The sequence below is a fragment of the Eptesicus fuscus genome, chromosome 7, assembly GCF_027574615.1.
Source record: "Eptesicus fuscus isolate TK198812 chromosome 7, DD_ASM_mEF_20220401, whole genome shotgun sequence".
NCBI lineage: Eukaryota > Metazoa > Chordata > Mammalia > Chiroptera > Vespertilionidae > Eptesicus > Eptesicus fuscus.
In genome coordinates, this window is record NC_072479.1 from 68,378,259 (window position 1) to 68,391,795 (window position 13,537).

General features: G+C 35.6%; 1 pseudogene; it reads right to left on the bottom strand.

Moving 5' to 3' along the window:
- Positions 1-11,036: 11,036 nt before the first annotated feature.
- Positions 11,037-11,854, bottom strand: LOC103285487 (tumor susceptibility gene 101 protein-like; annotated as a pseudogene).
- Between the last annotated feature and the right edge of the window lie 1,683 nt (positions 11,855-13,537).

Consider the following 13,537-nt stretch of genomic DNA (forward strand, 5'->3'; position numbering starts at 1 on the left):
CTTGTGATAATGAAGTATACTTTATATACTGCCCTGAATTTAATAGAGCAATTACATTGATCTCCTCAGGAGTCACAGGGCACTGATAATTTCATCTGCACATCCAGAGGACTTTATCATAAATTACTATGGAGACAGTGATCAACAAGAGCTTCTATAAAAAGAAAAAAAAAGAGAGAGCTTCTATTAATGTTTGACATTCATCACCCAAAAAGAAGAATTCTGCTTTAAACATTTTTAGTTTAAAATTCAATTTACTATGAGATTTCTCCTCATACTAGTATATTATGCAGGCTATGCTGTGGAAGGGTTTCAAATATGATGATCTACATAAGTAATGTCATGATCACCGAAGTCAACAATGCATGACATTCTGGAATGACTTCAGAAGGTCCTGCTTCATCTCAGTATGACAAAGTTAAATTTTTAAAAATGACATTTTCAACTTAAAGAAATAAAGATGACCCAACAAAGATGAACAAAAAGCCCCTTTGAAGGGACTGGTAAAGGATAATTTTAATGCTCTCCCCAGCACCACCCAGGACTCTACACCATGCATGATTTTACTCAGCAAAGACTTACTGAATTGAAGGTGCTAGTACATTCAAAAGTGAATACTTTTCCTCAGAAACCAGTCATAAAATATTCCTTGCTTCTGGCTAAACACATTTACATATTAAACATATTTTCTCAGACAATTCTACTTAATACTCCTAGAAATATATTAACAAAATTTTATACCTATAGGCTTGCCTGTTTGGCTTTTGTATAATCTAGCCTAAAAATGCAGGTAATATAAAATCACAACAGTGCAGATATTAGTGTGAACAGCTTTATATATGTTCTGTTTGCTCTATTACCTGTACCCCCTGTTGGGGGAGCCAAATAGGTTAATAGAGCATTACCTCTTTAACTTTAATGGATGGGTTGTTTCTTGCCCTCCTAACTTCTGTACCTTTTATTTCAATGATTTCCATTTATTTACTTAACAAATATTTAATAAGAATCCACCATTTTCATGAAGTTGCACAAAGTAATGGTGATCCAACAGTGAACAGAAAAATAGAAACATGTTTCTACCCTCATGGAACTTCCTTCTTAGTGAGAATGACAGAGAACCATAACTAACATCATTACTGTTTGGGAATTAGATTGTAAAAAATAAACTAGATAATCAGGGTGGGAGGAGAGTAAATGTAACTAAATCTAAGTGATTTTAGTAAATTTAACCAAACATGCCTTACCATCTTTTATTTTGGAGCTATAGATTTTTTAAAAATATGTTTTTATTGATTTCAGAGAGGAAGGGAGAGGGAGAGAGATAGAAACAAGGATGAGAGAGAATCATTAATCAGCTGCCTCCTGAATGCCCCCTACCGGGGATAGAACCTGCAACCTGGCATGTGTTCCGACCCTAATCAAACGTAACCTCCTGATTCATAGATTGACGCTCAACCACTGAGCAACACTGGCCAGGCTCAGAGCTACAGATTTTTAACATTGAAGGGGCTTATCATTTTATTTTTATTTTTGGTCAGTGTTAAAGCGAACATTATATCTGCATTAGCATTTTAACAAGATTTCGACACAGATTCTTTTTCTTTTAAGTGATTAAAATCCATCAAAATGCTTATAAGTCATCCATTTCCCTGAGTATGAGATGATTTATGAACATAAAGAGAAACAGTCCTTTTCAAACCAGTACCGATATCTCATAAAATCTATGACGGGATATTGGGTTGTGAGACATTTTTCTCCTTCACATAGGCCAGTATCTGTGCCAAAGCAAGCCTCGGGTAATTGCTATAAAAGCACTCTTATCTTACTAAGCCTCTTTGGTGAATAAAAATAGGACACGTTTAACTAGGTGAATAAGAGAAAATTTAAACTTCTAGGTTTTGATATTTCTACTTGTGGGAGGAGGTAGGTATTGATAGGGAACAAAATGACTCTCAACAAACCAGTTGCTTGTTTTTTTATTTCTTTATTGATTAAGTTATTACATACATGTCCTCATCCCCCCAACAAACCAGTATTTTGTGGCTAAACAAATGCTATTTTTCTTTGCCGTTGCAAAAGGAGATAGAGTCTGTCTTTAACTCACAACTGTCTATGGGAATTATTGAAAATTCAGCAGCCCCCTGAGATACCCATGCAGCTATTTAGAATCCTCTGATTCCACGTGCTGTGAATAGTCTCTATTATAGCGGATTTAGAATTGCACCCTTCTTCTGGGATGTCCTTCTTGTTGAATCTGAAAATATGCTGCCTGGGAAGGGGCAGGGATATGGGAAAAGGTATGAAGCTTCCCCAGTAGAACCTTATTCTTGTCATTCACTCATTCATGCATACATTCATTCAACATGAATTTCCTGAGTGTCCATGTAAGTAAATAAGTGTCAATATAAGGAAAGTTCCTAGCTTCCTTGAAGTAATAGAGCCCAGACTAAGTTCAAAATGAAGGGGTGCACAGGCTTCTCTTTCCTTGCAGAATTGCTCCCTCACTCTTGCTGTCACTGCCACGCTGACCTTAGGATTTCCTTACGGACTAAATGCCAGGCACTGTGAGAGCATTAGAGCACAAAGAGAAGTAATATGTGGTCCCTACCCTCAAGGAGCCACACGATAATTTTAGGAAAGCGTGGTATGTGTTATAAATGGGTATTCACAGGAAAATTAATGGAGCACAGACCATGTGTTCATTCAGGTGGGTCAATTAAACTTCTTAGAAATGGAGGGACAATGACACTACTTTTTAAAATGTGTAGAAAAGAGTTAAGCAAATGAGGAAGGTAGCAGGAGGAAAAGGACACAGGTATTCCAGATAAAATGATTAAGAGTACAAAAACATAAAGCATGAAACAGCACAGCATTCAGAGAAATACAGTTGCTTAGGTATAGATGGAGTAAATAATATATTAAGGATATAGAAGTAAGTTAAGTGAGGTGGGTCAGAGAAAATTTATGAAAGATCTTACATCTTTGATTGAGGAGTTTTGATTCTGTCATAAGGCTTTATGAGAAGACTACAAGGATTTTGAGCCGGGGAGTAAAAGGTTCAGATTTATATTTTAGATATTTATATTTGGTAACTGTGGAGATGGTGGATTCAACTGGGATGAACCTAGAGGCAGGGAGATTTCTGAGGTCATTGCAATCATCCAGACAAGAAATGATGAGCACCTGAGGCATGATAAGAGTAATGATTGTTAGAAGGGAGAGAATAGAACCGTTTTGAAAGCAATCAGGAAGGAATTTGTAAATGATTGACTTTTGAGGTGAGTGAGGAAGAACATCAAGTCCATCCCAAGTTTTGATGGGGGAACTGGGTATATGCTGATGCTTGGTATAGGGGCAGAGAGTAAAGAGGTGGAGCAGAATTTCACTGTCAAGTTTAAAATACCCGTGGTATCTCCTTTTGGCGATGTTCAGTGGTCATTCATATCAAACATCTGAGAAGACAGCTCTGGACTAGTTCTGGACCAATATTTAAGGGTTTTCAGTGCTATCATTAGTCTCCTACTCTGTTGAAAAAGGTTATATAATGCACAATGTAACCAAACAAATGTAGTATCATCTTAGCATTATTGTGCAGTATTTCTAGACCTACTTAATCTAAATATAATGAATTAAGTTAAATTAAAAAGACAATATATTGCCCTAAGCAGTTTGGCTCAGTGGATAGAGTATTGGCCTGCGGACTGAAGGGTCCCAGGTTTGATTCTAGTCAAGGGCACATTCAGAAAGTAGCTAATCAATGATTCTCTCTCATCATTGATGTTTCTACCTCTCTCACCCTCTCCCTTCCTCTCTGAAATCAATAAAAATATATTTTAAAAAGATAATATGTTAATAACTTATGAACCTAAATGTGAATATCTTTAAAACTTTTACAGGAGACCACACTTTAATGCCATTAGATCACATTATAAAAGAGGCTGTGCTATAAGGTAAGATAGATCAAGTGCAAAAAGTTACCATTCTTCCTTCCTTATAATTTTATCATGCATGAGGTGGGGAGGGACCACTGTTTTACAATGACCTATTCTATCTCTCAAAACATAAATGGCCTTGTGTTTTGCCAAAGAGTTTAGATTTTAACCAGGTGATAGGACACCATTGAATGGTTTTACAAGGACAATTATGGTTATACAAGGACAACATTATCATACTTAACATTACATAAAGTTCATACTAATAACACTGGGAATAATGAGAAAGAATAAGAAAGGTTGTGGTCAGGAGAGAAAGCTGGGAAGTCATTTCAATAATCCAGATAAAAGTTTGGATCAGATACTCACAATAGGAGAACAAGTAAAAATTCTATGAACTAGTATCAATAAATAGTATTAGTGGTAGAAATAGCTAGTAGTTATTGAATTCTCTTCATATACCAGTTATTTTTCTAATACATACATGTGTTATTTTACTTAATTCTTATAACCACCCTATGATATTATCATTTTTCCCACTTTATATATGAGAAAACTGAGGTACCAAGATATTAAGTAGTACACCCAAAATTACACAGCCAGTGAGTTATGGTGCGAAGATTCAAAATTAGACACTGTGATTCTACAGTCCTTGCCCTTGACTATTATGTCTCAAAGGAATCCTTGACAAAAAGAATGGAGATCTGTGGACCTTTCTGATGGCATGGGGCTTGTGCAGTTATTATGAGTCATCATATGAAAATTAAAATTTCATCAAAACCATTCAATTAGAGTGTCAATAATGTCTGGGAGAAGGAAGAGGTAAAATGGTTAGCTGTCTACATTTTTGAAAATTACTGGATTTCTATCACCATGTATCAAGTGTCAATGGCACTTGACTAGGAGTCAGGAAACATTAATTTAATCTCTGTCCTCACCTCGCTGAGTGACCAGGAAGACTATCACTGAGTCTTGGACTCTCAATATACAAGGTGAAAAAATTAGACTAAATTATTTTCAAGGTCTCTTTCAGCTCTAAAATTTTGTAGTTCTCAATGTCAGCCAAGAGGGTGCTACAAAGCAGCTACTGGTTTGGCTCAAGGGGCAGAAATTTTGAATAAGGCTATTATCCCATGCAAAGCCTTGGCAGTAGCAATATGCTTGGCAAATGTAGCTTGTACTGAACACTCAGGGTGAATGCATATGTCCTTGCCAAAAACTAATTGCCTTACTCTGTGGTTACCTTCATATCAGCTTGTTGAATTAGTTTGCCTGGGCTGCAGTTATTAATGAGAAAATAAAATTTTAAAATCAGGGTCCATCTCTACAAAAACATGCTCCATTGATGTAACTTATGAGCAGTACCAAGGCCAAAGAGACTTGTCAGCCAGGAGTAAGGATCTAAGTAAAATATCTGGACATTAAGCATTGGGCAACAGTAGAAGAACTCAATGTGTTTGGTCCCCTTTGGAGTCTTTTCATTCCCCTTCTTAAATTTGAGCACAGTAAAATAGTCCAGATAGATTTACAGTGAATACTACATTGCTGCCTCCTATCACCAGTTCCTCAAGTGTCACTCCTTGGGGTAATCACTATTTGCAGTTTATTTCATATCATTTCACAAAACCTATTCAAATATTTATGCCATCCTTTTCCCATACATACACACATTTGATGATATTATACTTGTTTCTGAATCTTGTCTTTATTATTGAATATATTGGACATCTTATCTATACACAGAGATAAACACTATTTATTTATGACTGCTATTATGCCATAAATTATTTGCCAGTATCATATTTTCTTAGCTGTTTAGCTATACCATAATGTAATAAATTATCTCCTATTAATTGGTATTTAGATTTATCTCAGATTTTTATTATTACCAATAATGTTTCAGTAAACTTAATTCACCCATTTATGTTCGCATATCTAGGATAAATTCCTAGATGTGAAATTGTGGAGCTATTGTTAATTTGAAGAGTTCTTTATATATGAAGAGAAGTTGTGCTTTATCTATATATGTGCAATTAATTTTTCTAGATTAAAATGTTTTTCTTTATGGTATTTTGTTCTACATAACTTTAAAACTGTGCAGTAAAAAATTTTATTCCTTTATAACTTCCATTTCTTTCTTTCTTTTAGAGGGACTTTTTTTTTTACCTAAAGATTATTTTCTTTGCTCTCTCTAGTACTTATTTTTTAATATTTAAACATTTGAGCCATAGAAAATTTATTATATAGATGACAAGGGGAACCATGTTTATTTACTATCTAGCTATTTGTCCCAATAATATTTATTGAATACTTCATCATTCCCACTGACATTTATATGCTAAAGTCCACATACAGCATATTTAGTCCCATTTTTTAACTTAATTTCTCTGTGTTTTCCTACATCAGTGCAATCTTCTTTGATTAAAATGACATTTTAATATGCTCAGTGTCTTATATAGTTATACTCTCCCCTTATTACATTTTCTATTTCCCTTTTTCAAATTAAAAAAAAATCAGGTTAAAGATAGTATAGTTTGATATTGGGCCAATAGATGAAGGACAAACTAGTTTTTGTGTTTTTTAAGTTTCAGACTCCTGAATGTCAAGTTGGATCTACACGCAAATCCAAAAGTTTTATGAAACATATTTGCCAATTTTGTGATACTTATAATTTGTGATCCTAGGGCTTATTGTCAAAATTTCTAGTTCACATACTTGTGAATGATTTCTGCCAATAAAATACAGGGTGAGCTATATGTTAATACAAACTCAGATCATCCAGTGTGAACACTTATCTATACAGGATCTGCCTCCATGGGCACATGCATGTACAAGTTCAAATAGTTCATAGCTTTGTTTTAAAATAATTTTTGGTATTCAGCACTTATAACTATGATTAATTTGCAAAGGCTTGTTGTTTAAATTCTATGTCATATTTTCTATACCTAATAGACTCTAGAATATTTTGCATTTGAAATGTGATTTTCCTTGTGTTTGGTAGGTCCTATAAAATGTTCTATTTTCTAATTAAGTTTGCTTTAGTGACTGTGTGTCTGGTAGCAAGTGAAAGGGAAGCATCAAATCTGAGCATTTAATCTTAAAAAATGCCATTGATAATTCTGTTTTGAATATTAACTTAGCTCTCAGAGTTTTCTTTATGCTACAAAATTTAGGCATATCTGCAGACAGAGTTACTTAGCTGCCAATACCAAAGGGTTAAACCTTTTATTAGCACAGTAAATGAACTTGAACCTAGCATAGACTAGCTGCACCTCTACAATTACCTGCTGCACTTTGGAAATAAAGAAGTGTGAATGCAATCAACATAATTATATGGCCAAGCTCTGGAGGAGAGATTTCAGAGTTAATGTACAGCACATTTGGAAAAGAGTCAGTATAAAATGACCTGAATCTACAAGAAAGGCAATTTTGAGAAGAAAAAAAAAAACTACTTGAAATAAGCAGTTAACTAAATTCCAAGTACTTTTGGAAAATAGTAGATATTGTCATAGGGTCATTTTGAGCTTAAATCAGAGACTATCTAATAAAGAAAGGCTTTGAAGTGCCAACCAGAGACTAGAGGTTGTATCTATAGTGCTTCTCTACCAACTTTGACATTTTTCCAATCAGCTCTATCTGTGCTGAACAACTTAACTGAGAATTTGGAGCTAATCCTTGAACAGTATGGAGATAGGTAATCCAGGTAAAAGTGAAATAATGTCTAAAGAGAATGGTTACCACAAGCTGGAATAAATAATTTTTAAAAATATGTACATGAAATAAATTAGACTAAAGAAATTGGTAACTCATAATATATAATTACAAATTTCTGTATTGGATAGCTTTAGTTTTATTAAGCTTTGTCTATGGCATTCCATTTCCCTGGATGCAGGGGATGGTGGGTGGTGATTGTAGTAGCATGGAAACTTAGGTTTGGTATAGAATTAAATAACATTTGGCTGGAATTGACTGTATACACATAACAGAAGTATGAGAAGGTGAGATAGATGCAGGGAGAAATCAAATAGAGGCCCTGATAACTGCTCCATGAAAGACCCTTAAAAAAAAAAGAATCTGAATGTAAGTAATCAGAGCAAAGCAAGAAATCCAAACAAGACCAAAGATGGAAGTGGAATTGGTGATGGGATGTGTACGCATAATTTTCCTAAATTCCTAAGTGACTGGCATGGCTTTTTATAAGGAAATATTAAAAACATTGACACTTTCCTCATGCTGGCCTGAAATGTGTAATTTCTGCTCTGCTATTCTATCCACCAACCCAAACTCTATCCATCCTTTCTGGGTGGATTTAGTTATGTACCCCCAAGACAGTCTTTTGTAGTGACAGAGTCAATGATTCTCCATGATGGCTGTGCAGTAGAATCAATGACAAGTTTTTTTTTTAATTTTGATTTTGTATCCCAATGTCCATACCTGATCCCAGACAAATAATACCAAGCTCTCAGAAAATGTGTTTCAGATAACTCTATAGTAGATACACTTTTAGAATTTTCCCAAGTACAGTCAGGAGTAAAATTAGATCTTTCTGATCTCATCTTCAAAATCTTATGACTTAAGGTATACTCATCTAGAAGAATATGATCCTAAAGTTCATTTTCTTAAAGTTTCCTTTGATAATTACAATAATAAAAACATAAAATTTTATTTCTTCCTTTTAGGGTAGTCTGCTTTTCCTTTGTTTTCCCCCACTTTTTTTATTGTCTAAAGTTTTACATATGTTGCCTTTTCCCCCTGATTGACACCGCCCCCCCCCCCCAGCCATTCCCACCCCGGGCAAGCCCCCACCGCCCCAGTGTCTGGTCCACTGGTTATGCCAATATGCTTTTCCTTTTAAAGTGCATGTTTCTAGTATATCAAAATTGGTCAGGATTTATGTCCCAAATGAGGGCTTCCCTGAACAACCGGGAGGACAGTGTGACAGTCTGGCAAGTCACTTAACTCATCTGAACTCTATTGACCAAATAGAAAATTATAAGACTCAGTCCTGCTTGGTTCAATTATATGTGTACCATGGGTTAACCAGTGCTCTATTTCATATAACACTATAGGGGCCTAATTAAACTTAAAAGTAAGCACGAAGAATATTTTGTGGGACTGAAAGACAATCAAATCAGTTAACCAACTGATAGCTGAAGGCAGTTTAATTTCCATTATCTGTGAGAATAAAACTAGGACCTTCAAATAGAAAAAAGGTACATTACCTTCAACTTAAAGTATCTTAGAAGATCTGCTCTTCATAGACACCACAGTGAGCAGGAAAAAAAAATGCTATTAAGTACTTGGATTTACTGTCGGTTTATAAAGAAACCTTAATTGTAAAGAGGATGGAGTTGGTTTCCAATGAATATCATTAATTTTTCCTCCCAGGAAAATTAGCATTAGAAAACTAATTGTTCCTCTCATTTATTTTAGCAATTTTGTCTTGAATATTTTATGTTATTCTTGGTTTATGTGTTGTCTTTCCTTGCAGTTAGTCTGTTGCTTGTTTCATTTTTTAGAAAATATTTTATTTGGATTCTTTTGGAAGTGTTTAGTTATAGTTCTATGTCTACTCAGTTTAATGGGAATAGATTGCTTCTGAGATGAAAGAGAGTTCTGGAAGCTGTAAAGAGTGCTAGACTGCCCCAGCTTTGATAAGCAACTCTAGCTTTAATGGTGTTATGAACACTTTGGGGAATTAGTTCCAAGTTTACCATAGTTTCAGCCGAGGTGCCCTAATCATTACTGCTACCTTTTTCCAAGACTGAGAAAGTGATGTTTCTTAGGATGCAGTAAGATTCCATCCACTAGGCATCTCAAAGTAGAAAGAAGGCAGCAAGAAATAGAGAAAGTGATGTATGGTTCAATCATATTAATGTTTTTCTGAGAGCATAGCAGTCACATTTCAAGATACAGTGCCGGCAAAAAAATTTGGTCCTGGTTTATTACAAGATTCTTTCATTTTTCTGGGCCATTCTTAGCTGTCACAAACAAACCAATAAACCTTTCTAAAAAAGCAAAGAAACCCTTTGGATATAGCTAAAACATTGTCACAGAGAAAAGCACATGTTGGTACTCCCTCACATTTATTAACCCTTTCCTTACTGTTGTTATTTATTTTCTAGAAACTTCTTTTTACTTTGTTATTATTTTATGTATATCCTTTGATTTTCTTTTTATAGAATGTATGAAAAATTATATAATGCAATTTTCATGAGAAAAGAATCATGGGAGAGAAACACTGAAAATAACCAAAATAAGAATTTAGCTGGATAAGTTAGGACACATAAGTATAATAAATAGTTTTAAGCCAGTGAAAATAATACAATAGAATATCAATGACTTGCAAATATATCTATATTTATTACGAGGTGGATAAAGGAGGTTATATATAGCAAATTTCCATTAACACTATTCTCCTGCTCTGTACTGCTACAAAACTCTTACAAATGCCATACTTCTACAGGAAAAATAATAAATTCCAAGAGAAAAATACAGTAGGCAAACACACAGCCAAACTCACCAGGAAGGAAGAAATGGGATTTTCTTAAGGAGAAACATTACCATAGAACTTTAGGCTGTTATTAAAGTAGCTCAGAGGTATGGGGCCTGGGATAAAGTTGACAGACTAGAGAATTGTTGCTTATGTTGCTTATTGAAACAGAGCTGTGGTTTTGGCTTCATATAAGGTGTTTAGCTAGAATGGAACCCTCTGCGAAGAAAAAAGGAATTGGATGGCTGTGGACATTGGCTTAGAAAAACCACAGACTGAGAGAAGCATCAGGAATCATGCCAATTACCAGATCCGTAATGAAAAAAATGTAACCCGGGTAAAATAAAAATCCCAATTACAAATCAGATGTTCTGAATTTTGAATGTTCACTACTCATGAGGTAATTTGCTTGAAATTCATAAATTACCATCAGTCCCAACAGAATCTACAGCCCACAGTACATGAGACTCCCACAAAGAAAATCCACCCTTTAATTAAAAATATTTTATACTTAAATGATAAACAGCAATAACTTATTCTCGGCACCTACTGATCAGAGAAAGGAAGAGAAGGAAAGACTGCTTTAAGAAGAGCTCAGTCTCCAGCTGGTATCAGAGAAGGCAGTAGAGGTCACTGGGACCGGCATTCTTTCTTGCTTTTTGCATTAGTGCTCTCAGCTGGAATTGTTTACCAGACAGAAAACATGCTTTAAGAAGACATCCAGGTCTATTACTCTCTGCCTCAAGGCTCCTCCCAGGTAAAAGGTAGAGTCTTCAATAGCATTTTCCTCTATGTATAGATTTAGGATCTGCTTATATAGTGGAGCTGTGGGAATAACTTCATCAATATCATTGTTTTCAGACTGATTTTCCATTTTCTCCAGAGTAGAGCTGAGTTCTTCATCCTTCTTTCTCAAAGGTTTTATGTTTTTATCAACCTCAGCTGCTTCTTGATCTAAACAGATAACTATCTCTTTGAGTTTCTGATGACCCTATTTCAGGTTCTCCTCTGTCTATTTCAAAACATTGAGCTCTGCCTGGGTACTGTCCATTTCCTCCTTCTGCCATCTCAGCTTTTCACTGACCCCTTAGATGAGAAAAGCTTGGAAGGTGTCCTCACTGATTAGCCAACCCTACTGGGACCAGCAGTGGTCACAGGAGACTGGTAAGGGTACTGGGAAATTTGTTTGGCAGATGCGGACCACCAGGTGGGTAAGAACAGCCAAGGAAACCATTAGGATTCAAGAAGTCTCAGGATGGGTATGGAAAGATTCCACTGGGCATGCCTGGCATGAAGGAAGTATTTGGCAACCCTGTTCTGTTTTCTCTTGATAAAGATTGGCTTTTATTAATGTACTTTCTATCCTCTGTAAACTTATTGTGCTGAATATTGGGACTGACTATGCTAAATAAAATTTGTTGCATGTTAAAAAAAAAAAAAGAAGAAAAGAAAAATACATCCTTCCTGGAGATGACATTACAATTTTTAAAAAGGTCAAACTATACATAAAATGTAATTATAATGCAAAAAGAGTCAACAAATGAAGCAAATGTAAAAATTAACATTTAAAAACTAGGGATAAAAATAGTCTAAATATGACTAATTGATATTAGTATTTAAAATTATTTTTAAAAATACAAGAAGGTACAAAATCCACAATGTAAGTATGGCAACAAAAAACAAACAAAGAGAAACTAAATGTGGAACAGAGCCAAATGAAATATCTCAGAATGACAAACATAATTATCAAAATTAAGAACACAAGGACATATTATATGGAACATTAAACTCAACTGAATAGGGATAATAAATTAGAAAATAGATTTAATTCTTTATGCAGAATAAAGTAGGTTGAGACAAAGAGATAAAAATACTTATGGACATGAAAGATAGTGAGTGAAAATCTAGCAGACAGTAATTGAAACTCCAGAATCCCAGAGAAGGTTGGAAAGATAATAGTCCAAAAGAAGTTAATGGCTAATAATTTGCTAATATTAAATGATATTATTAGTTTTTAGATTGAAGAAGTTCAAAAATGGGTAAGTGAAATTAGATGCATTCTATGTAACTCTTAGTGAAGGCTAAAAATCACATGATCATCTCAATTGATGGAGAAAAGCATTTGATAAAATTCAATGCCCTTTAATAATAAAAAACTTAACAAATTAGGGATAGATAAAATTAACCTTAAAATAATAAAATCTGCTTAAAAAAAAACCCATAGAGAACATCAGTCTCAATGGTAAAACACTTTTTCTCTAAGTCTGAAGCAAGGCTTTTACCTGCTTTTACCACTTACTCTCCTTGTTAGTTACTAGAGGCCCAGTGCATGAAAATTCATGCACTGGACAGGGGGGATTCCTTAGCCCAGCCTGCCCCCTCTCACAGTCCAGGAGCCCTCAGGGCCTGAGGTGACCCGGAGATCAGGGGAAGGCGATGCTCCATCACACCTCTGCTGCTGCCACTGCCAACAGCGCAAGTCTCAGCCATCCCTGGTTACCTGAGCCTCAGGTGGCCCTGGGCAGCTGGGCAGCCACCATCCAAGGCTTGCCTGCATCTTGGGCTGGCCCTGAGTGGCTGGGGATCTGAGGAGACTGGGGGACTCTGGAGGCAGGCACGCGTAGCGGCTGGGCCTGCCTGAGGCAGACCCGGCCTTGCCATGTGCCTTCCACCCTGGTAGGGCTGAGGGGACTGGACGCCACTATCTTGTGGCTGTGGGTGCCATCTTTGAGGGTGTGGCAGTCAATTAGCATATTCCCTTCTAATTGGCTGTGGGTGCCACCATCTTTGAGGGTGTGGCATCAATTAGCATATTCCCTTCTAATTGGCTGTGGGTGCCACCATCTTTGTGATGGTCAATTAGCATATTCCCTCTTTATTAGATAGGATAGTTCTAATCAGAGTTTCTGTTTCTTCATGATTCAGTGTTATAGGTATTGTGTTTCTAGGAATTTGTCCCATTTCATCTAGGTTACCCAATGTGTTGATGTTCAATTGTACTCCTGTGTAACTCTTTTTATTTCTGTAGAATCAGTAGCAATGTCCCACATTCATTTCTGATTTTTGTAATTTGGGATTTCTATCTTTTTCTCAGTCTATCTAGCTAAAGGTT